We start from the raw sequence: 22,547 nt of genomic DNA, 5'->3' as shown, positions 1-22,547 counted from the left end.
GCCTGCTCGAATTCACCAACCGGAAGCTCATGACCTGAGCCGGAAGCTCAACCGACTGAACCGCGCAGATGCCCCCGCCCCCCCGTTTGTAGTCTTGTGAGAGTCCCTTCAGTCTTAAATATTTCTTTGAAGCTGTGGATAACATCTTCCACTTTGTTCCCACCCTCTGGAATGTATTCATTAATACTGGCAATGACTAATATTTATGAAGTGTTTTGCACGTGTATTTCATGCTCAGTGACAGGCAGCTAGGTACTGGGGCCACAGCACTAAATATAATGGGATTTCTGCTGTCCAGGAGTTTAAAGTCTTCTGGGGACTTGGGACAAACAATCTTTCCATTTCAGAGTGTCATTCAAGGGTTAAGATAGGAACTGGGAGGCCCAGTGTTAAAGAAGCTAACCCAGTCCACCCTGACCCCTCCACAGAGCCCAGGCTACCTAGTTCCACACATACTTGACTGTTCCGTTTTCATCCCTAGAGGGCCTACTGTGTGCCAGGCACTGGCATCTAAAACCAGTCCCAGCCCTGTCAGGATCTTAAGCACCTGAGAGCAGACAGTCAAATATCAAACAATCAGACAAGTGCATGTAAGACTACAAATGTGATTAGGTTGAAGGTGGTAGAGGGTTTCATACGCAGATATGACCAGACCTGCAAGTCAGAAAAGGCTTCCTGAGGGCAGCAGGTCAGGAGCTCACGGCTGAAGGAGGAAGTGGAGCTAAGGCCACCAAGAGCCTGGTGAACTTCAAAGCTGAGGAAACTGGGACTTATATAGAGTCCAGTGGGAGAAGGAGCCAGGAGAGTTCATAGAAATGAGAGAAGGCCCCTGTGGCTGCAGACGGGGTGCGGGTAGCTGGGTTCCACCTTTGGCCCAGAGGGTTGTGAGGCCTGACCATTCAGAACCTGGGGACCCTTGGTGAGTCCAGAGGAGGGCACTGGTCTTCCTGTTCTAGATTCTAACCTCCTTCAGGTTCATGACTGCTGCATCTAACTTTATCACTTTCTTACCTCCGGAACCAAGCACAAGCAAGTTTGTACAGTAAGCTAATGTTGAATGAGTGATTTAAGAAATGAGATTTTTACCATGGTACACTTGGAAATCTTATCAAGTCTATGCAGAGACATTGTCCAAGCCTTACTTTCTTACAGAAGCCACTTGAAGTGTGTTTCCAGATTTATAAAGAGGGACTGAACACATCTAGCTAGGGACTCCATTTTGACCAATATGCAAATATTATTTTTAGATAATTGGTTCTAAAAATTGATAAAGTGATTAATCTCACCATAGTCTTTCTGAATGATAGAGAAGATTAAGTTTCCCTTTGCTTAAAAATTCAAAGGTCTGGCTTCTAGTTTGTGTTCAGTGAATATTAGTTGATTGGATGTTGGTTTACTCAAATCTTTCCCATTTAGTAATTACATGAGGTGAGGCATGAATCAGAATTAACTGAGGAGGAAGGAGGAGGATGCCTGGAACTGACTCACTGAAGGGAGGAAAAAACTGCACAGAAAACTGGTGAGCATGAACCTGGGACCACTCGTGTCAGGTCCCAGACCATTGCATTTGGTTGAAAAGATCTTGGGTTCAGGTCTTACTGCACCGATCAGTATATGTCACTTTTCTCATCTGTCAAATAGGTATGGTATCGTTTATACCATTTCCTAAAAGACCACAGTGGATCTGAGAGTGCATTAAAACTATAAAGCACTTAAACAAACGTGGAATATTATCAACAAGGAAGTTTTCATTGGAGGTCTGCCCTCCTGCTCCTTTCCCGCTCTTTTCCTCAAGTAGTTAGAGGAGTAATGGAGAGGGCCGGGTGCTTGGGAAGGGCTGTGAATTTTCACACCGTGAGGGAAGGGTTTTATTTTAAAAGGAATTTTGCAACAAATGATTTGAATGGAAGAATTCTATCGTATAAATAACCACCCCTTACTTTTTTGTTAGTTAATTTATTGAGTTAGTTTTTGTAATTATTTGAGAAACAGCTAAGAGAAAAGGAAGTTTGTCTGACTACAATGATGGAATAGAGGAAGGCAGAATTACAATGCTGGATCTTCATTTCTGGTGTCGGTTCCTCACTATTTCCTCGGTATTAGGGTGTAGCCTCCCCCCCTCCCTAAAGCTCCCTGCTTAGTATTGTCTAACAGGTATTATGCATCTGAAATGCGCTTAGGCACTGTTCAGAGCTTAGATCATATCCAACCAGATCACAGTTGAGATAGACACATGGTGTTTTTCCTCTGCAGGGCCAGTAAGGACTGGGCTATACCAGCCTGTTTCCTTGGGGATCAGAGTCCAATTTCAGGTTAATCTGTTTAGTTCACTGAGCACAGTCTTGTCTTACCTAGAACTAATAGTACACGAGCTATTTCTTGTACTATTTTCAAATATTTGGAGCCATCAGAGAGGGGAACCAACTTTCCCTCTGCAGGGTATTTCTTTTCCCTCAGTCTTTTCATGGGAGGCAGTGGAATAGGGGTGTGGTACAGGGAGCTTGCTGACTTCCCTTATAGCTGACTCACAGTATTATCATAAAGTAAGTTCTGTCTCTCAAGGTAAAACTGATCATGACAAATGATCCCTTCCTATGTCTTTCCAGTGATAATCATAACTAGTCATTACCGAACATCACTCAGTGCTGGGTGCTTTTCATGATCACATTTGAATAATCCCAGCAGCAGCAGCAGTATTTATTGCCCCCATTTTACAGGCAAAGAAACAGGGGCAGCCTTCTGTCTTTGTAGCCCATATTCTTAACTCCTGCTTAACTCACAGTAAGCTTGTCTTGCCTCTTCTATTCCCTGGTATTTATTTTGTATTTGTTGTGTTCTGACACTGGGATTTTTTTCCATTTTAAAATTAAAAAGGAGCTTTGTTTAAGGTGGGATGGTAACAGAAACTCTTACAGTGCAAGATGGAAGTCTTGATTACAATTTCATGTCATCTAGAATGATTTTCTTTCTTTTACAAAAGGAACAGATTAGAATGGAATAAGCAATAGTTGAAAATTCAAAAGGCTTAAATTAAATTAAACTAAAGCTTGAGGATTAAAATCCTAAAAAGGTTGAATGCAACTAGCATTTGCAAAACTTTAAGAGACTGGTTTGGCTGTTTATAAGCTTCCCTTCACTGAAGTAAAGAAATGATTTGCAGACTTACAGCTCCTAGTTCCTCAATTCCTATTTAACTGTACAGGCATCACCTGTATGTGCTGTTTTGGGGGGCTGATAAAAATGTTTCCCGGAAGCACAGCTCCCCTTTCTCCTTCTTTATCATTCAGGGAAAGGTATATGCCAAGTGTTTATCTCCTCTGCAAAGGCAATGACTTGACATTTTCACCACCTTCTTCAGGACAGCATTTTAAACTTCTGCCTCATTCAGAATTGCTTATTTTTGCTACATAAAAATACTGCATTTTTGTTTGAGGAAAAAGGCTAAAAAAAGAATGTTTGATGTAAGAGACATGTTAATTATAACGTATGGACCTTGTTTTGACATAGATTAAAACAAACTAAAAATAAACGAGAAAAAAGACATTTTTAGGACAACTAGGGAATGTGGACAATGAACATTTTATGATATTAAGCAACTATTGTTATGGGGGGGTATGATGATGTTTAAAAAGGGAACTCCTTACCTCTTACAGGTATTCAGAACTGAAATGATATGCTTTCTGAGATTGCCTTCAAAATAATCTGGGCTGTTGGAGCAGGGAAGATGGGTTGGGAGTGTGGAGGAAACTAGATAGGCCCTGAGCTGACTGTTGTTGAATTTGTAAGCCATTAGGAAAATGGAGGAGAGGAAGGAAAGAGAAAGGAGAAGAGAAATGTTTTATATTTCATGGGGTGTGGAAATAAATCTACGTTGTTAGAAAGAAGTTGTATACATTCACGATACAAATATTAGAGTCTAGAATGATTAGAATAACCAAAAGTGCAGTTTGCAGGGCGCCTGGGTGGCTCAGTCAGTTAAGTGTCTGACTTGGCTCAGGTCATGATCTCGCGATCTGTGAGTTTGACCCCACATTGGGCTCTGTGCTGCCAGCTCAGAACCTGGAGCCTGCTTCGGATTCTGTGTCTCCCTCTCTGTCTGCCCCTCCCTCGCTCATGTTCTATCTCTCTCAAAAATAAATAAACATTTTTAAAAAAATGCAGTTTGTAAAATATGCAATGTGTTTATAAAATAAGAAGATATGACAAAAATTACTCACTATGCAAAAAAGTTTTAGCCAATATTATTCCATGAATTGAAAAACTTATAATGGTCATTTCTGTGTGAAAATTTAATGGTGACTGATTTGGTTATCAGCGTTCACCCTGACTTGTGAAGCAAGATTTCATTCTTATAACTAGATCACAAGTCCTAGGAGTGCAGAAACCCGGATGATCCAGTGATACCTTTGTGTTACAAATGAGTTACAGGCTGTGAGGCAATCCATAGATGGACTTGTTGGCATAGTAACTATATCATGTATCATATTCCGCTATAGAAAATGCAGATAATCTGTCTCTCTCTCTCTGGCTATTTATGTTGATTTTTAAATCTGTCCTTGATTTTTGTTTATTGTTTTGGTTTGGGAACTTCAGCTTCTGAGGATTGAATTGATCATATTCCTCAGAGTAAATATATATATATTTTGCTCTTGTATATTATTGTAAATCATATATTGTTTTATGTAGATGTATTTTTAATTTATGCAAATCACATATCTTAGTTTTGTCACCCAGTGACTAAAATGTGTTTAGTTATTTCCTGTAGATTCTGTTTTCTAGCTAATGAGGTTGGCTTTCTCCTTCCTCAGTGAAGGATTCCCAAACAGAAGAGAAAAAGCAACACATGTCCAAATAAAGAGGGAGTATTACTTAACTTTCCCATTAAAATATTACAAGAATCCTGCCTTCTTTGCAATAGCAGTAAAGCATTACTCAAAGTGCCACTTGTTTGGAGTTAGAGAAAGGACTTAAGGACTTGCATCAGCCTTTTGTTTTGTGTGTGTTGATGTGGCTTAGGAGGATTTTGACTTCTGTGTTCAGAAGTCAAATGGGTAGGTACTCACTGCTAAGGTTCAGGTAACATAAGGACCAATTAGAAGTACATAAAGCAACACGGGTTTAAAAAAAAAAAAAGCAACATGGGTAGATCTTAAGGACAGAATCCTTTTGAGAAACCTAAGAAGGAGAATAAGGTATATTATCATTTACATAAGTTAAAAATAAATCTGTATGAAACAAGACATAGTTTGTAGTAGTAGGTAAGAACAAAGGATCTATACATTTACCCAGAAGTATAGCTGCTGTTTGTGAGGAGGGGGTTTGGAGTGAGCTATGAGGACAAAGGGACATAAATAACTGGGGCCTCTTAAGGATCAATGATGAAATGTGGCTGTCTTAGTCTATTTGGGCGGCTGTAACAATACTGTAAACCAGGTGGCATGTAAATTGCAGACATTTATTTCTCACAGTTCTGGAGACTGGAAAGTCCAAGATCAAGGTGCTGGCAGATTCAGTGTCTGGTGAGAACTCACTTCCTCATTCATAGATGCTTCCTGGTTCCTTGTGTCCTCACAAGGTGGAAAGGGCAGAGGAGCACCCCTTAGTCTCTTAAGGGCCCTAATCCCATTAATGCGGGCTCTACCCTTGTGACTTAATCATCTCTTAAAGGCACACTTTTTTTTTAATGTTTTTTAAAAATTTATATTTATTTATTTTGAGAGAGAGACAGCATGAGTGGGGAGAGGCAGAGACAGGGAGAGAGAGAATCCCAAGAAGGCTCCACATTGCCAGCACAGAGCCCAGTGCAAGGCTTAATCTCAAGAACTGTGAGATCATGACCTGAGCTGAAACCAAAGTCAGAGGCTTAACTGACTGAGCCACCCAGGTGCCCCTTAAAGGCACACTTTATTTATTTATTTATTTATTTATTTATTTATTTATTTATTTATTTATTTATTTATTTAAATATATGAAATTTATTGTCAGATTGGTTTCCATACAACACCCAGTGCTCATCCCAAAAGATGCCCTCTTCAATACCTATCACCCACCCTCCCCTCCCTCCCACCCCCCATCAGCCCTCAGTTTGTTCTCATTTAAAAAAAAAAATTTTTTTTTAATGTTTATTTATTTTTGAGACAGAGAGACAGAGCATGAACAGGGGAGGGTCAGAGAGAGAGGGAGACACAGAATCCGAAGCAGGCTCCAGGCTCTGAGCTGTCAGCACAGAGCCTGATGCAGGGCTTGAACTCAGTCGGTTGGACGCTTAACCGACTGAGCCACCCAGGTGCCCCTGTTCTCATTTTTTAAGAGTCTCTTATGCTTTGGCTCTCTCCCACTCTAACCTCTTTTTTTTTTTTTCTTCCCCTCCCCCATGGGTTTCTGTTAAGTTTCTCAGGATCCACATAAGTGTGAAAACATATGGTATCTGTCTTTCTCTGTATGGCTTATTTCACTTACCATAACACTCTCCAGTTCTGTCCACATTGCTACAAAGGGCCATATTTCATTCTTTCTCATAAAGGCACATTTTTTAATACTATCAACATTGGGAGTTAGGATTTTAACATGAATTTTAGAGTGACACAAACACTCAGTCTATAGCAGGTAGCTACACAAAGGACTGTGGAATTTATTTTCTTTTTTTTTGCTTAAAAAATGTTTTTTAATATGCAATTTATTGTCAGATTGGTTTCCATACAACACCCAGTCCTCATCCCAACAGGTGCCCTCCTCAATGCCCATCACCCACTTTCCCTTCCCTCCCACCCCCCATCAACCCTCAGTTTATTCTCAGTTTTCAAGAGTCTCTTATGGTTTGCCTTCCTCCCTCTCTAACTTTTTTTTTTCCCCTTCCCCTCCCCCATGGTCTTCTGTTAAGTTTCTCAGGATCCACATAAGAGTGAAAACATATGGTATCTGTCTTTGTATGACTTATTTCACTTAGGATAACACTCTCCAGTTCCATCCACGTTGCTACAAAAGGCCATATTTCATTCTTTCTCATTGCCAAGTAGTATTCCATTGTACACATAAACCACAGTTTCTTTATCCATTCATCAGTTGATGAACATTTAGGCTCTTTCCATAATTTGGCTATTGTTGAAAATGCTGCTATAAACATTGGGATACAGGTGCCCCTGTGCATCAGCACTCCTGTATCCCTTGGGTAAATTCCTAGCAGTGCTATTGCTGGGTCATAGGGTAGATCTATTTTTAATTTTTTGAGGAACCTCCACCCTATTTTCCAGAGTGGATGCACCAGTTTGCATTCCCACTAACAGTGCAAGAGGGTTCCTGTTTCTCCACATCCTCTCCAGCACCTATAGTCTCCTGATTTGTTTTTTTTTAGCCACCTGGCATCAGGTGATATCTCAGTGTGGTTTTGGTTTGTATTTCCCTGATGAGGAGGGACGTTGAGCATCTTTTCATGTGCATGTTGGCCATCTGGATGTCTTCTTTAGAGAAGTGTCTATTCATATTTTCTGCCCATTTCTTCACTGGATTAATTGTTTTTCGGGTGTGGAGTTTGGTGAGTTCTTTATAGATTTTGGATACTAGCCCTTTGTCTGATATGTCATTTGCAAATATCTTTTCCCATTCTGTAGGTTGCCTTTTAGTTTTGTTGATTGTTTCCTTTGCAGTGCAGAAGCTTTTTATCTGAGGTCCCAGTAGTTCATTTTTACTTTTAATTCCCTTGCCTTTGGGGATGTGTCAAGTAAGAAATTGCTGTGGCTGAGGTCAGAAAGGTTTTTTCCTGCTTTCTCCTCTAGGGTTTTGATGGTTTCCTGTCTCACATTCAGGTCCTTCATCCATTTTGAGTTTATTTTTGTGAATGGTGTAAGAAAGTGGTCTAGTTTCATTCTTCTGCATGTTGCTCTCCAGTTCTCCCAGCACCATTTGTTAAAGAGACTGTCTTTTTTCCATTGGGTATTCTTTCCTGCTTTTTGTCAAAGATTATTTGGCCGTACTTTTGTGGGCCCAATTCTGGAGTCTCTATTCTATTCCATTGGTCTGTGTGTCTGTTTTTGTGCCAATACCATGCTGTCTTGATGATTGCAGCTTTGTAGTAGAGGCTAAAGTCTGGGATTGTGATGCCTCCCACTTTGGTGTCTTCTTCAATATCACTTTGGCTATTCGGGGTCTTCTGTGGTTCCATACAAATTTCTGGATTGCTTGTTCTAGCTTCAAGAAGAATGCTGGTGCAATTTTTATTGTGACTGCATTGAATGTGTAGATAGCTTTGGGTAGTATTGACATTTTAACAGTATTTATTCTTCCAATCCATGAGCATGGAATGTTTTTCCATTTCTTTGTATCTTCTTCAATTTCCTTCATAAGCTTTCTATAGTTTTCAGCATACAGATCTTTTACGTCTTTGGTTAGGTTTATTCCTAGGTATTTTATGATTCTTGGTGCAGTTGTGAATGGGATCAGTTTCTCTATTTGTCTTTCTGTTGCTTCATTATTAGTGTATAAGAATGCAACTGGTTTCTGTACTTCAATTTTTTATCCTGTGACTTTGCTGAATTTGTGTATCAGTTCTAGCAGACTTTTGGTGGAGTCTGTCGGGTTTTCCATGTATAATATCATGTCATCTGCAAAAAGTGAAAGCTTGACCTCATCTTTGCTAATTTTGATGCTTTGAACTTCCCTGATCTTGGGAAGGAAACAGGCATTGAAATCCAAGAGGCACAGGGAACTCCATTCAGATGTGACTCGTATCGATCTTCTGCACTACATATCACAGTGGAACTGGCAAAATACAAGGATAAAGAGAGAATTCTGAGAGCAGCTAGGGATAAACAGGCCCTAACATACAAAGGTAGACACATAAGGCTAGTAGCAGACCTATCTACTGAAAATTGGCAGGCCAGAAAAGAATGGCAGGAAATCTTCAATGTGATGAACAGAAAAAATATGCAGCCAAGCAGCAAGTCTATCATTCAGAATAGAAGGAGAGATAAAGGTTTTCCCAAACAAACAAAAACTGAAGGAATTCATCACCATTAAACCATCCCTACAAGAGATTCTAAGGGGGACTCTGTGAGTGAAATGTTGCAAGGACCACAAAGTACCAGAGACATCACTGTGGAATTTCTTTTTAGGTGGGACTTAGGGCTGGTGGTTCGGTTGGAAGAGGGGACTTTTTAGAAGCACAGTTTTTGTAGCATTTAACATAATGCTGAGAATATATCAGTTGCACACATAAAAGAAAAAAAAGCGTGGCTGCTTTAGTGAGCATTAATGGCAGCTCATGCTTTCCCCAAATATCCCTTTTGCTGCCTGAAGCTAAAATCACATTTGGCAGGGGCTTAGGCAAGTAGCAGGAAGGGTCAAGTGGGTTCCACACGGGGTAGACAGCAGAGTCCTACAGTTTTGAACTGGAAGTGATCTTAGAGCTCATAGTCCAATCTCTTATTTTCCAACCATAACCTCTCTCTCTGGCTGTCACCTCTTTGGCTAACTCCTGCTTCAGGACTCAATTTAGAGAGGGATTAGGCATTACCTCCCTCCTCCTGCAAAGTCTGGTTGCCATCCTTATTTAGGTCCCCTGTACTTCTTCCGTGGTCACACTCATCACTTGGAATTAAAATACTTATTTAATTTAACTTTATTTTACTTTGTTTTGTTTTATTTTACTTTAATTTTTAAAAATACAATTTATTGTCAATTGGTTTCCATACAACATCCAGTGCTCATCCCAACAAGTGCCCTCCTCCCTACTTTCCCCTCTCCCCCCCCCCATCTACTTTGTTTTGTTTTATGTTATTTTTGTTATGTTATTGTTATGTTATGTTATGTTATGTTATGTTATGTTATGTTATGTTACTCATCTGTTGCCCCCAAGAGACTCCAAGGACAGGTCTCTGGTGTATCCAAGGCCAATTGTAGGGCCTGCGCATAGTCATTCTCAAAAAGTATCAACTGAATAAAGGAATGTGCTTGAAAAACTCTGAGGCAAAATCATTGAGGCCTAGGGAGAGTTTGATAGGGTAGAGTAGACTAGATGACTGGACCCAACAGTGACAGAGCAGAACTAACAAACCAGAAAACCTCATGATAATGATAACAACAATATAGAAAGAATAGAAATGACAGTATCTCCTGAGTGCTTCCTAGGTGACACCCTGTGTCATCATACTTTATAGGTATGAACTCATTTATTCTCCACCAATGTGCCCATTTTACAGATGAGAATATTGAGGCACAGATGAGTTATATAACTTGCCCAGTTCACAAGACTAGAAGGTGGCAGTGGAGCCAGATGTTCAACTCAGTCAATAGAATTTCAAAACTAATTATCATCACAATGACAGACATTGATGGCAGACCTAATAATCATAAGACACGATATCAATCTCTGATAGATCATTGCCTTCAGCTAGAGCCCACACTGTGTATAAATGAAGAGACTGGTGGGTGAATCTGTAGTCAGAGTGCAGACACGTATAGGCCTAGGGCAAGTCTTAGGTAGTCTAGAAGTGTCTCACATCCCTAAAGATTGAACTAAATCTTTGAACACACAACAGGTCCTTCTATAAAAGGAGAACTTGAACTGGAAGGAGAACTTGAAGGAAAGGTGTCCTGGCATTCTAACAAATATGAATAAAAAAAGACTGGAAATTTGTACATTAAAGTATTGACAATTAGGTATCTTTAGTGCTAGGATTGTGGGTGATTTAAAACTCTTATTGATGCTCTTCCTCACTCTCCAACGTTTCTTCAATGTACATATATTACTTTGGTGATTTTATAGAAGAAAAATCTTGGAAGTGATAAAGACAAGTGCTAGCTTTTCTCAAACTCCACCCAGAATTAATTCCATCTGTTTATGGTGACTGAAACAGAGGAGGGCTTTGAATTTTTGTGGCTGTTTAGAAACTTAGTTTATCAGGGTTAGAAAGAACCACATAAGTTTATTAATTTCATTCTGGATAGCTGTATTTATCTCCTCCCTTCTAACTAAAAGTTGAAAGGAAGTTATTCATTGGTGGGCATAAAAGTTGATCCTTTATTATACAGATTGCATTGTTTTATAGGTTATTATTATTATTTTTTTACACTGCAGGTTACTACCAACAGAAGCCCCTTGAAAGTGGCTTCTGTAGGATCATGAACCTCTTGAAATTGTATGCAAATCTTTGTGTGTGTATAAATGTACATTTTTTTTTGGAGTGGATGAGTTCATAGTTTTCATACATTCTCAAGGAACCCCTCAAAAATATTAAGAACTGCTACATGAAATGGACCCACCTGTAAATCCCAGACAAGGGCAATCGGCATCTGGATCTGCTGTTAGGAAGTTAGAGGCAAAGTTGGAATCAGGTGGCCTGGTCAATAATCCAGGTGCAGGGCTCAAGAATAAGATTATTACCAGTCATGAGCTGGTCATAAGGTTGTAAATCAGAATCCAGATGTAGGGGCGGAAACTGCCTGGAACTAGGAAAGAGGGAAAGAAAGAATACAACAAAAGTAGTTTTAGTAAATACCTGTTGCTTCAAAAGGAATTGATTTTAGACTTGGCTAAGACAAGAGGTTTCTCTGTAGCAGTGCTATATTCTGGTATGAGTTAAAGTGTCTGAGTTCCCAGATGACTCTATGATGTCTGCAACTCTCCCTCCTAGGGGGTCTCTCCATACCCTTAAATGCAATCTACTAGAGATTCAGGGATGGTGGACTCTATGCTATTACTTACTTACTCCTGTTTACTACATTTATAAAATTATGTCTGAGACCTTAAAATATCCAGAGAGCAAGCACAAAAATAGTATTTTTCACAATAATAATATTTGCAACCATATCATATAAATGCAGATTATTATGGTGTCAAGATGTTCCATAAAATAATATTAACATTTAGTTTTATAGTTAGAGAATGAAAACAATTTATTTCAAAGATTGGATGGTTAATAGGACTGGTTCTCATGGAACATTGGGTACATTTCTTTCCTTCAAAAAAAAAAAAAACGATTTTTTAAAGTTTATTTATTTATTTTGAGAGAGAGAGAGAGCAAGTCGGAGGAGGGGCAGAGAAAGAGGGAGAGAGAGAATCCCAAGCAGGCTCCATGCCATCAGTGCAGAGACTGATGTGGAGCTTGATCCCATTAACCATGAGATGATGACCTGAACCGAAATCAGGAGTCAAACACTCAACCGACTGAGGCATCCATGTGCCCTAAAAAAGATTTGATATTTAAGCAATCTCCATACCCAATGTGGGGCTTGAACCCACAACCCTGATATCAAGAGTTGTGAGCTCCACCAACTGAGCCAGGCAGACACCCCATCTTTTAAAAAACAATTTTTTTAATGTTTTTATTTTTGAGACAGAGAGAGACAGAGCATGAGCAGGGGAAGGACAGAGAGAGAGGGAGACACAGAATCTGAAGCAGGCTCCAGGCTCTGAGCTGTCAGCCCAGAGCCCGACACGGAGCTCAAACTCACAGACCGTGAGATCATGATCTGAGCTGAAGTTGGACGCTTAACTGACTGAGCCACCCAGGTACCCCCAGATGCCCCATCTTTAAACCTAATACAAACATTGTGGCAGGCACTGTGGAGGATACAAAAGAAATAGAAGACAGGCTTCTTAACCTTAAGATATTACAGGTTTTTCAGGAAACATGAACAATACAAGTCCAGTCTGGAGTAAAGAGTTAAATTCAATGTGGTCAAGTGCTAAATGTAACCACATTCAGAGGAGAGTTGAGGTGTCTTGGAAACTGCTCTTCAACAACAGACATGCACATGTGTATACATACGTACACACACACAGACATCCTCATCCCTAATGAAAGAAGCTTGCAATATCACTTTTCCTTTCATGTTTAAAAAGAAAATCAATGATACATTAAAGTATGATATATAGAAAATATGTTCTATTTCAGTTGTGTGTTCTTCAAGACTCTTTTAACATTCCAGCTTTATAAAAAAGTCATTATTTTAAAAGGCAAGCAGCCTTACACATGCATATAGATGCATTTCCTATTGATGAATTTTTTAGGCTGAGCCTTTATAAAACTGGTTATTTAAAAAAAAAGAACGAGAAAGAAAGAAAAGAGAATAAAAGGAAAGAGAAAGGAAGAAAGAAAGGAAGAAAAGAACTGTTCTCCCTTATTTAACAGAACTTGGTAACATTAAGATAAATATTCACTTATTTAATTTAAACCACACATAGTGTAGATTTTTCTGCTTTTAAGAGACACATTTGCATTTCCTAGTTTTGTCATTTTAAATCTCAAAATAGTTTTTGTTGTTGTTGTTGTTTTAGAGAGAGAAGGAGAGCACCATGGGGAGAGGGGCAGAGGGAGAGAGCAGGCTGTCACTGCAGAGCCCGATGCGGGGCTCAATCTTACAAACCGCAAGGCCATGACCTGAGCTGAAATCAAGAGTCAGACGCTCAACTGACTAAGCCACCCAGGTGCCCCTCAACATAGTCTTTCAAGTATGTTACTTATGTAAAGATTTATCTTTATCCCTGTTAACTATTTGGAAAAATGAATGCTAAAATTATCTTTGGTTCCTACCTCTATGTGGCTTAATTAGGTAAAAATTTTTTAAAATCCAGATTTGAAGAAGCTTGGAGATATTTTAAAACAGAATACATCTATATATGCCTCAGGAAAAACTCAGGGTTTTTATGTCAGGTTTGAAACAAGAACAAAACTGCTTTGAGATATCTGATCACAGAAACACAAATCATGTCTCCACAGACTCTCCAACAATGCTATCTGCCAAAGCCACTGTGACAGTATATTCTGTAGGAAAAGACACCCTGGGCCAAAAGACAACACATCTGGGTTCTGGTGGCAGCATCTTTACTGTCTTCATCTGTTTTCTTATTTCTGAAATATAGGTAATAATACCTGCCCTGTCCATCTCTCAGGGTTTTGTGAAGACAGAGTGTGACAATAAATAATTGGAAACACTTTGGGCAAAGCATGTAGAGTGAATTCAAAATTTTAAGATAACTTTTTAAGAAAAAATTGATTTAAGCGAAAATTAAATAAAAATATAATGATACATAGCATTTCATTTTCCCTAGATTGACACAAAGGTCTGGGGAAATTGGGATTTAGGAAGACTTTAAATTCTATTTCACTTTAAAAGCATTCATTCCACAGTGGTGATTCCAGCGCCTTGTTGAATCTGTGAAGGAACCTCTGGCTATCCACTCTGTTTCTGGTAAAGTCTGGAGGGCATGGAAAAGGTGAATGATATGGTGAAAAGACACGTAGGGTAGGTAGGGGATCACTGTTAACAAATGGCTGTTAAAATTTGTGTTAAAGAAAGTGTCCAAGATTTAAAATTTTTTTTCTTTTTAAGTTTATTTATTTATTTTGGTGGGGGGAGAGGAAGAGAGAAGGGGAGAGAGAGAATCTCAAGCAGGCTCCGTGCTGTCAGCTTGGAGTCTAATGTAAGGCTTGATCCCATGAACCATGAGATCATAACCTGAGCTGACATCAAGAGTCAGAAACTTAACCCACTGAGCCACCCAGGTGCCCCAGTGTTCTTCCAAGATTTAAGGACTTGTGGCAAGCTTCTCAGAGTCTAGTCCCCATTAAAAGCCATAATGGGTGGAAAACTCTGCTAAGAGTTAACAGGGTCCTGTTAAGAACTAGTGTTCTTTTTCCCAACTTCATGTCTTTATACCATCTTTCGTGTATTTGTGCTCCTTATCCAACACTCCTCTCTTCCCCCAAAGCCTTCCTAGAACTGGTCCCACCTTCAAGTCAATAGAAGCTTATGAAATACTTCATTCTTGAGGAAATTTCAGAGTTATTTCCTGCTTTTGTTTATAATTCAGTGATATTGTACCTGTTTTTGTTTTGGGTTTTTTTTTTTTTGTTTTTTTTTTTGTTTTTTTGGTTTTTTTTTTTTTTTTTTGACTAAAGGAAACCAGTGACTAAAATGCTTCCTGATCTGTTCCCCTCCTGCTGCCGCCACCTTGTTTGCAGAGTTCTCATTTATTCATTGCTGGTATTGACAGCTATTGAAAGGTTTAAATCCATATTATTAATCCAAAATAAATTTGATACAAGCTTATTGCCTAGTAGTAGAGACATGGTTATATAAACTACAATATATCCACTTCCAAGAGTACTGTGTAGCTATAAAAAACAATGCTTAAGTAGCTTCTAAAAACAAGGCAAGAGCTTGTTACAAAGTTAGTTTAAGTGTTAAAAGTAAATCTAATAGAGTCCCAATTATATAAAGATCTTTGAATATAGGTGAATTTTTTTTCTTTACATTTAGCTGTATTTTTCCAATTTTCTATCATGAGCATGTTCATTTTTATATTAGAATGGAGTCTGTCTGTGTTTTTTTTTTCAGCCCAGTACTAAGTAAATTGCTTTCACATTGGTTAATAAGAATAAACGCACTTAAAATCTCAACAATAATGATAAAAAAATATATAATATTCTGGGAGAAACTGGTGTATAACAGGTGAGTTCACTACAGACCACTCAGTTTTAAGTCCAGCCTGAGCTCAGCCTGTTACTGTGTAAAGTAGGAAGTGGTGAGATTACTGGAGCTTTGCGGTTGACTCCATGTAACCTTGGCCACAACAGACATACATACCTCGTAAGTCCCCACCACTGCCCTCCCCTTCATCCTTCAAAATCTCGTCCCTTGCCAGCTTCCCATTTTATTTCCATACCTCCCCAATGGCTTAAATCAAGGGACAGGAAGGGAGGGGAAAATGGGGCAGGTCAAACTGAAAGGTATAGGAAAGATTCTTTTTTCCTTACTTCTATCTCTGCAGGCAGGGGAGATCCCTTTGGACAAGTTCTGAGAAACAGAACTATTTCATGTAACTGAGCACTCAACTACTTCAGCCAATGGAGCTTGTGACCCAATTGTGGGAGTGCAGTTGAGTTCCCTTTTATTTCTTAGAGTGACTTTTTAAAAGGCACTGGAGCATGTAGCAGTGTCTTTTTCCCTTTCTTTCTTTTTAACACTAAAAATTCATGGTAATGATCATTATTACCCCATTAACATTTTGTGAAATTGATTAAGACCTGAAGCAGCTTTTCTGGCATAAGAGTGTTGTAATATCATATTCAATAAAGGTTTAGCAGGCAGAGACTGCATAAAGACAGAGCATGGTACATATTTGGAGGTCCTGTAAAAATCTCCATTAGCTCTCCAAGGACACGCAAAAATATTAAAAAATTTTAATGTTTATTTATTTTTGAGAGAGAGACAGAGTGTGAGCAGGGGAGGGGCAGAGAGAGAGGGAGACACAGGATCTGAGCAGGCTCCAAGCTCCGAGCTGTCAGCACAGAGCCCTACTCAGGGCTCGAACTCATGAACCATGAGATCGTGACTTGAGCTGAAGTCAGACGCTTAACTGACTGAGCCACCCAGGCGCCCCAAAAGTTTTTTAAAAAATGTATTCTGTGAGGGGCACCTGGGTGGCTCAGTCAGTTAAAGGTCTGACTCTTGATTTTAGCTCAGTTCATGATTTCACGGTTGCCAGATCAAGTCTTATGTCGGGCTCCTCACTGAGAGTGGAGACTGCTTAAGATTCGCTCTCTCTCTGCCCCTCCCCTACTCACGTGCTCGCTCGCTCTCTGTCTCTCTCACTATCCCTCTCAAACAAACAAACAAAACCAATAGCATAAAAATGTATTCTGTGATGCAAACAATATTTTCTCAGTCCTTTTTAAAATGTTGGGGAGGAAATCTTGCTGTTCCTTTTGTAACATATAATTTGTGCAATTATAGGACAAGTCCCCTAAGTACTAACTAGCGCAGGGGAAAAAATAAATATTTACAAGCTGAGAAAGAAGAACTGTAAGAGATGTATGTCCAGGGTACAACTCTCCCCAGGGCTCCAGGAAGGCTGGCAGCAGAGGTCATGAAATGAGAGTTTTCAGTCAAAGCAGAGAAAGAAGAGGGGCCCAGGCTAAGGGAAGGTCAAGTTTAAAGGCACTGCTGTGTGAAAGAGAATCCTCAGGAAAAGGAAAGCTACTTGCTGAGAATAGTTGTAGATGAAGCCAAAGAAGCAGGCATCAGCCGTATCACAGGCTGGGGAGTTTGGAGTCTACTGTAAGGACCGGGAGTATCAAAGTGATCTCAGTAAGAGTTTTACTAGGTTGGCACAGCTGTTTTAAAACCATTTCAGGTTGGGGCACCTGGGTGGCTCGGTTGGTTAAGCATCTGACTCTTGATTTTGGCTCAGGGTATGATCTTGTGGTTGTGAGATTGAGCTCCACGTTGGTTTCGCTTTGGGTGGGAAACTTGTTAAGATTATCTCTCTCTCTCTCTCTCTGTCTCTCTCTCTTTCTCCCCCCCCCCCCCGTCTCTCCCTCTGTCTCTCTCTCTCTCCCTTTTTTCTCCCCCCCTCCTTCTCTCCCTTCTTCCCTTTCCCCGTGCCTGGGTGGCTCAGTCAGTTAAGCATTGGACTTTTGATTTTGGCTCAGGTTGTGATACCACTGTGGTGAGATTGAGCCCTGCTTCGGGCTCACTGTAGGGTGTGAAACCTGCTTGGGATTCTCTCTCTACCCCATTGTTGCTTGTGTTTGCATTCTCTCTCAAAATAAACAAATAAATAAACTTAAAAAAATTCTCCCTCTCTGACCCTCCCTTGCTCCCTTTCTCTCTCTCAAAAATAAAAATGAGTGCCTTTAAGTGGGACAGGTCTTTTCCAGGTCCATACTGCCTCCTACTTTGCTGTATTAAACCCCATGATTTCATGTATTTAAATACTTAGTAGTGAAGGCACTTGACACTGTCTCAAGAAACATCTGGGTAGGCAATGGAGAGTCATAGAAGGGCTGGAATAAATCAATGACATGATCAGATTTGCAATTTAGGAAGGTCATTCAGGCAGTAAATTGGAGAATAGGTTTTGTGACAGTTGGCATGAACTGGAGGGAAAGGCTGATCAGAAAGATATTTAGAAGGGTAAAATCTACAGGACCTGATAATTAATTGTATGTGGCAGATGAAGACGGAGGAGGTTTAAATGGCTTCTAAGTTCTGGCTCTGGTAAAGGGGCAGATTGGAGTGTGATTCACTGAGATGGGAGCTTTGCAACCGAAGTAACAGGTGGGAGCAATGAAAGGACGTTCAGTTTGAGACCAGGTATGTCTGATGGTCCCGTGGGGCATTTTTGGCAAACTGTTCAGCAGGCTAGAGATGCTGTGGGTACTTGGCTTTCCCCATGGTCTAGAACCAGGTTGGTTGTTGGGTTGTTGAGCTATTCTTAGCACCATTTGTTTTCCACCTTCTTTGGCTGTATCCCAAGGAAAAGCCTGATTTCTGTTCTCATTTGTTCCCATTTACCTAAATTCTCAGGTTGTATCCATCCTGCAGGGGTTTTAAGGAAGAGGAATGTAATTATGTTTCACCTTCTTGTGACTATTTCCTCTCTCTTCCACCCATCAGGGAACTGCCCCGTGGTTGTTTGTACTGTTATTGTTAGTAGGTAATTGTGCCTGCATGGTTAACCACCCAGCAGAGCATTTGTGGGCTGCATGTGAACATGAGCTACTACCATTAAGAGGTGGCAGACGCCCAGCCTTTCCGGGGAGCACACCTGGCACAGAAGGCTTTCTGTCCCATGAACACTGACTTATCTGTAATAGGCCTCCTGCAGGGGTGGGGCTCAGGCTGGGCTGCTTATGGGCTGGAACTAATGGCAAAACCATTCTTAGAAGCTTGGCAGGACACATGCAAAGGAACAAAGTGTTTGCGTTGTCCTCAGTAATTTAAAGCTTTCTCCTCTGGACCTGAGACGAATCTGGGTTCTAGAAATAAAATGTACCCAACTCATGCCTCCAAATGACTAAATTCTTGTGTAATTTTGGCATTTGACGTTGTCTGCAGAATGAGGCAAATGACCAGTGAGTATGGCCAGGAAGTCCTGTAAAGGACCTTTACAAAGGGTGAGACTGCAGTGGTATCCCTCCATGGGAATGTAGACCACTCTGAACCCTGGTGTGGTTCCATGATGCTTTGGGTAATTCACATACTACCTTGGGAAAGGGGGAGGGAATATCCAGATTAAAGGTAAGAGAGGTTCACTGAAACACAGTTGGATACATTTGTGTATTTTAACTGTTATGCTCATTGACAAGTTTTTAAAAAAAAGAAAGTGAAAAGAAAATTCTGCAATTTCACCACCCAAAGGAGTGCCTGGGTGGCTTAGTTGGTTAAGCATGCAACTCTTGATTTCGGCTCAGGTCGTGATTTTACAGTCATGAGATTGAGCCCTGCATCAGGCTCTATGCCCAGCTTGGATTCTCTCTTTCCCTCTGCCCCTCCCCACTCATGTGCATGTGTATATGCACTCTCTCTCTCAAAAAATTAAATTAATAAATTAAAAAACCCCAAATCCTTTCCTGCAGGTACATGTACAAAACATTATTTTTATTAATGATAAATTATGTTGTACATTTAGGGGTTTTGTTCCTTATAAATTAATATATATTTTACGTAGAATGGAATGTATAGATGTTAAGTGTACATTTTGATGAATTTTGGCAAATGTATACCCACTCTGTCCCTGACCTCTCCCTCAAGCCATATTCCAAGATCAGAACATTTCCATCACTCTAGAAAGTTCCCTTACCTCTTTTCAAATCAGTCTCTACTCTCTTCACCTGCTCTCCACCCTCCCAGGCAACCTCTGTTCTGATGTCTGTTGCTACAGATGGTTTTGCCTGTTCTCAAACCTCATATAAATGGAAACATACAATTGCAAACAGTTTTGTACTGTTTTTTTTTAATCTAGTAACACATGTGAATGATTTCCACCTCAGTAGTATTTATCCACAGCATCACTTTTAATGGAAAAATAATACTGCTTTTTATGAATGCAGTGCATCGTATTTATTTAACCAGTTCCTATCAGTGGACATTTTGATTTCTTTAATTTCCTCTTTTCCCCTCTTCCTTCCTTCCTTCCTTCCTTCCTTCCTTCCTTCCTTCCTTCCTCCCTCCCTCCCTCCCTCCCTCCCTCCCTCCCTTCCTTCCTTGTTATTATAAACATCCCTCATATCAATATCATTATAGGCAAGCCTTTGCATGTGAGGCAATGTGAGGTTACATTCCTGGAAGTGAGGTTGCTGTGTCAAATAAACGCGTCTTTAAAAACAATGCATATTTAAAGAGATATTGTCAAATGATCTCCCAAAAGACTGCCTTAGTTTATTTCTTAGTATTGTCAAAACATCATGTAAACTTGTTTTCTCAAACCCCCACCAGCATTGAGAATTGGGGGGAAAATCTTTGATCTTATTCAGTTTCATAATATAAACCTGATATTTCATGTGAATCTGTATTTCTTTTACTATTCTTAATGAGATTGAAGACCTTTTCTTCTAAGATTTCATTTCCATTTGTCATTTTACAGTAGAAATAATTGGTCTTTTTTTAAAAAATTAATTTTCCAAGGGCTCCTGGGTGGCTCAGTTGGTTAAGTGTCCAAGTCTTGATTTTGGTTCAGGTCATGATCTTACAGTTAATGGATTCAAGCACCATGTTGGGTTCCACACTCACAGTGTGGAGCCTGCTTGGGATTCTCTCTCTCCCTTTGTCTCTCTCTCTCTCTCTCTCTCTCTCTCTCAAAATAAATAAATAAACTTATCCAAATGATCATTAGCTGATTATGGAAAAAAATAATCTTATTGAAGATGGAGGATAAAAGTAAACCAATGAACACAACCAGAAGCCAAATTTTCTGTCTGTTACTTTTAGCCAATGATTGATATTAGCCTTATTATATAATTGATTTTGCCTAATTTTTGCTTTTCGGGCAGTGTTTTTGTTTTCAGTTACTTTTAGAAAGGTTTTACTTCTGCTTGCAAAAAAATTAAATTTCAGTTTTGAATGACTAGTTTTTTAAATAAAATTAATCCACTAAGGATACCTTTAAACCAGGACATACCTTAGATATTTTAAGAATTATTCAGGGAGAGCGAAATAGCCAGTGTTTAGGAAGCCATTTGATTTTTTCCAAGTTATCTAGCAACAAAGTTAGTAAGTGAGGTTTGAAAACATTCCAACCTTTTGTGTCAAATCCCGGGTAGGTCGATACCATCTTTTTAGTGTATCATAATTTTATTTCAAACTTTGATTATCAGCATCATCAATAGGTATAGGCAAAGAGGTTCCTTTTTAAAATTTTTAAGAGAACCATTGGTGTTTTAGTGTAGCTCAATTGAACCTGGGATAGCTCAGTTCCTTATTTGTAGAATTGAGAGGATTGGTTAAATGTACCCCATAGGTCTCTTTGGGACCTAAAACTCTTAAGACAGAGAAATGTATCATTGTTACAGTAAATGTAAGTAAGATTTTTTATGATAATAGAGATTAATAAATAGCATTTTGTTAAGTTCTTATTTTGAGAATGTCCAAAGAGTCATTCAGAGATTCAATAAGCATGTAGGCAGTAGGGTAGAATGCAGATTCTGGAGTTGTAGGCAGTTTTGGGCCTGAAATCCAGCTCCATCACTTCCTATTTGTGTAGCCTTTAGCTAATTAACTTAATCTCTCAGTTTCTCAGTTTGCTCATTTGTAAATGGGCGTAACAATTGTCTATCTCAAATCATTGCCTGATACATAAGAAACATGCAGAATATGGTAGCTGCTGTTATTATTTTTATAATCATCATCATTGTCATCATCAACACAATCAGGAATGTATAGAATCAGAGAAGCAGAAGCAGCTGTCACTTCATTATTCATCAATCCACTCTATATTTGAAACTTTTGATTGGTTATTTGTTTTATCAAGTATACAATGCATCTGATCCCCTCATCCCATCTGGAAGGATATAATAGCTGAAAACCTTCTCTATGCCTCACAGGTTCTCCTTTGTAACTAACCCGCTCTCTCAAATTGGTGGTAGTGAAGTCCATTCACTTTGTGAAGGTCCAGTGATCTGGAAGGAAGCCTGGAACTCCTTGTGGCCTGAATGTACTCATAACCTCTCCCCTTGTGAGTCCCTGCCACAGTGGCGACGGAGAAACCACCCTGCAGGTCACTAGAAGGTGTGCAATTGCTCCCCACTACAGACTCCTAGAGAGACAGGTATGAACCGTCGGTGGCCCTGAAACTCCCCTGCAGTGTTCTTCTACTAAATCCTCTCTGACTATATGTGACTTGACCTGGAAGGTCCCCTTTTGTTTTGAGGACCTTACTGACTGCCATTTCCAACCCTTCCTTCAGCTAACCTATGTCATAGCACCTGTGCCTTAATAATGAGTAATGCATGAGTCTGTCTCCCTTACTAGCCTAGATAAGAAGCTCAATAAATGTGTATGCAGTGGATAAAGGAATGCATGAACAAAACAATTCCCATCCTTTTTTTTTTTAATTTTTTTTTTCAACGTTTATTTACTTTTGGGACAGAGAGAGACAGAGCATGAACGGGGGAGGGGCAGAGAGAGAGGGAGACACAGAATCGGAAACAGGCTCCAGGCTCCGAGCCATCAGCCCAGAGCCCGACGCGGGGCTCGAACTCACGGACCGCGAGATCGTGACCTGGCTGAAGTCGGACGCTTAACCGACTGCGCCACCCAGGCGCCCC

At 39.8% G+C, this 22,547-nt stretch overlaps 1 long non-coding RNA gene across 3 annotated transcripts in view; it reads left to right on the top strand.

Moving 5' to 3' along the window:
• Positions 1-22,547, top strand: part of LOC109501717 — a 35,429-nt gene that overhangs the window by 661 nt on the left and 12,221 nt on the right. The window contains exons 2-5 of one of the 3 annotated variants that reach the window (XR_006600966.1): positions 1,417-1,519; positions 13,716-13,858; positions 14,127-14,187; positions 21,825-22,048. This is a non-coding gene — a long non-coding RNA (uncharacterized LOC109501717). The remainder of the gene's footprint in view (positions 1-1,416; positions 1,520-13,715; positions 13,859-14,126; positions 14,188-21,824; positions 22,049-22,547) is intronic. The other 2 variants (XR_002743976.2, XR_006600967.1) reach the window with 2 other exon arrangements.

Source organism: Felis catus, chromosome B4, assembly GCF_018350175.1.
Source record: "Felis catus isolate Fca126 chromosome B4, F.catus_Fca126_mat1.0, whole genome shotgun sequence".
In the NCBI taxonomy this organism is placed as follows: Eukaryota; Metazoa; Chordata; class Mammalia; order Carnivora; family Felidae; genus Felis; species Felis catus.
This window is presented reverse-complemented; position numbering and strand designations above follow the sequence as displayed.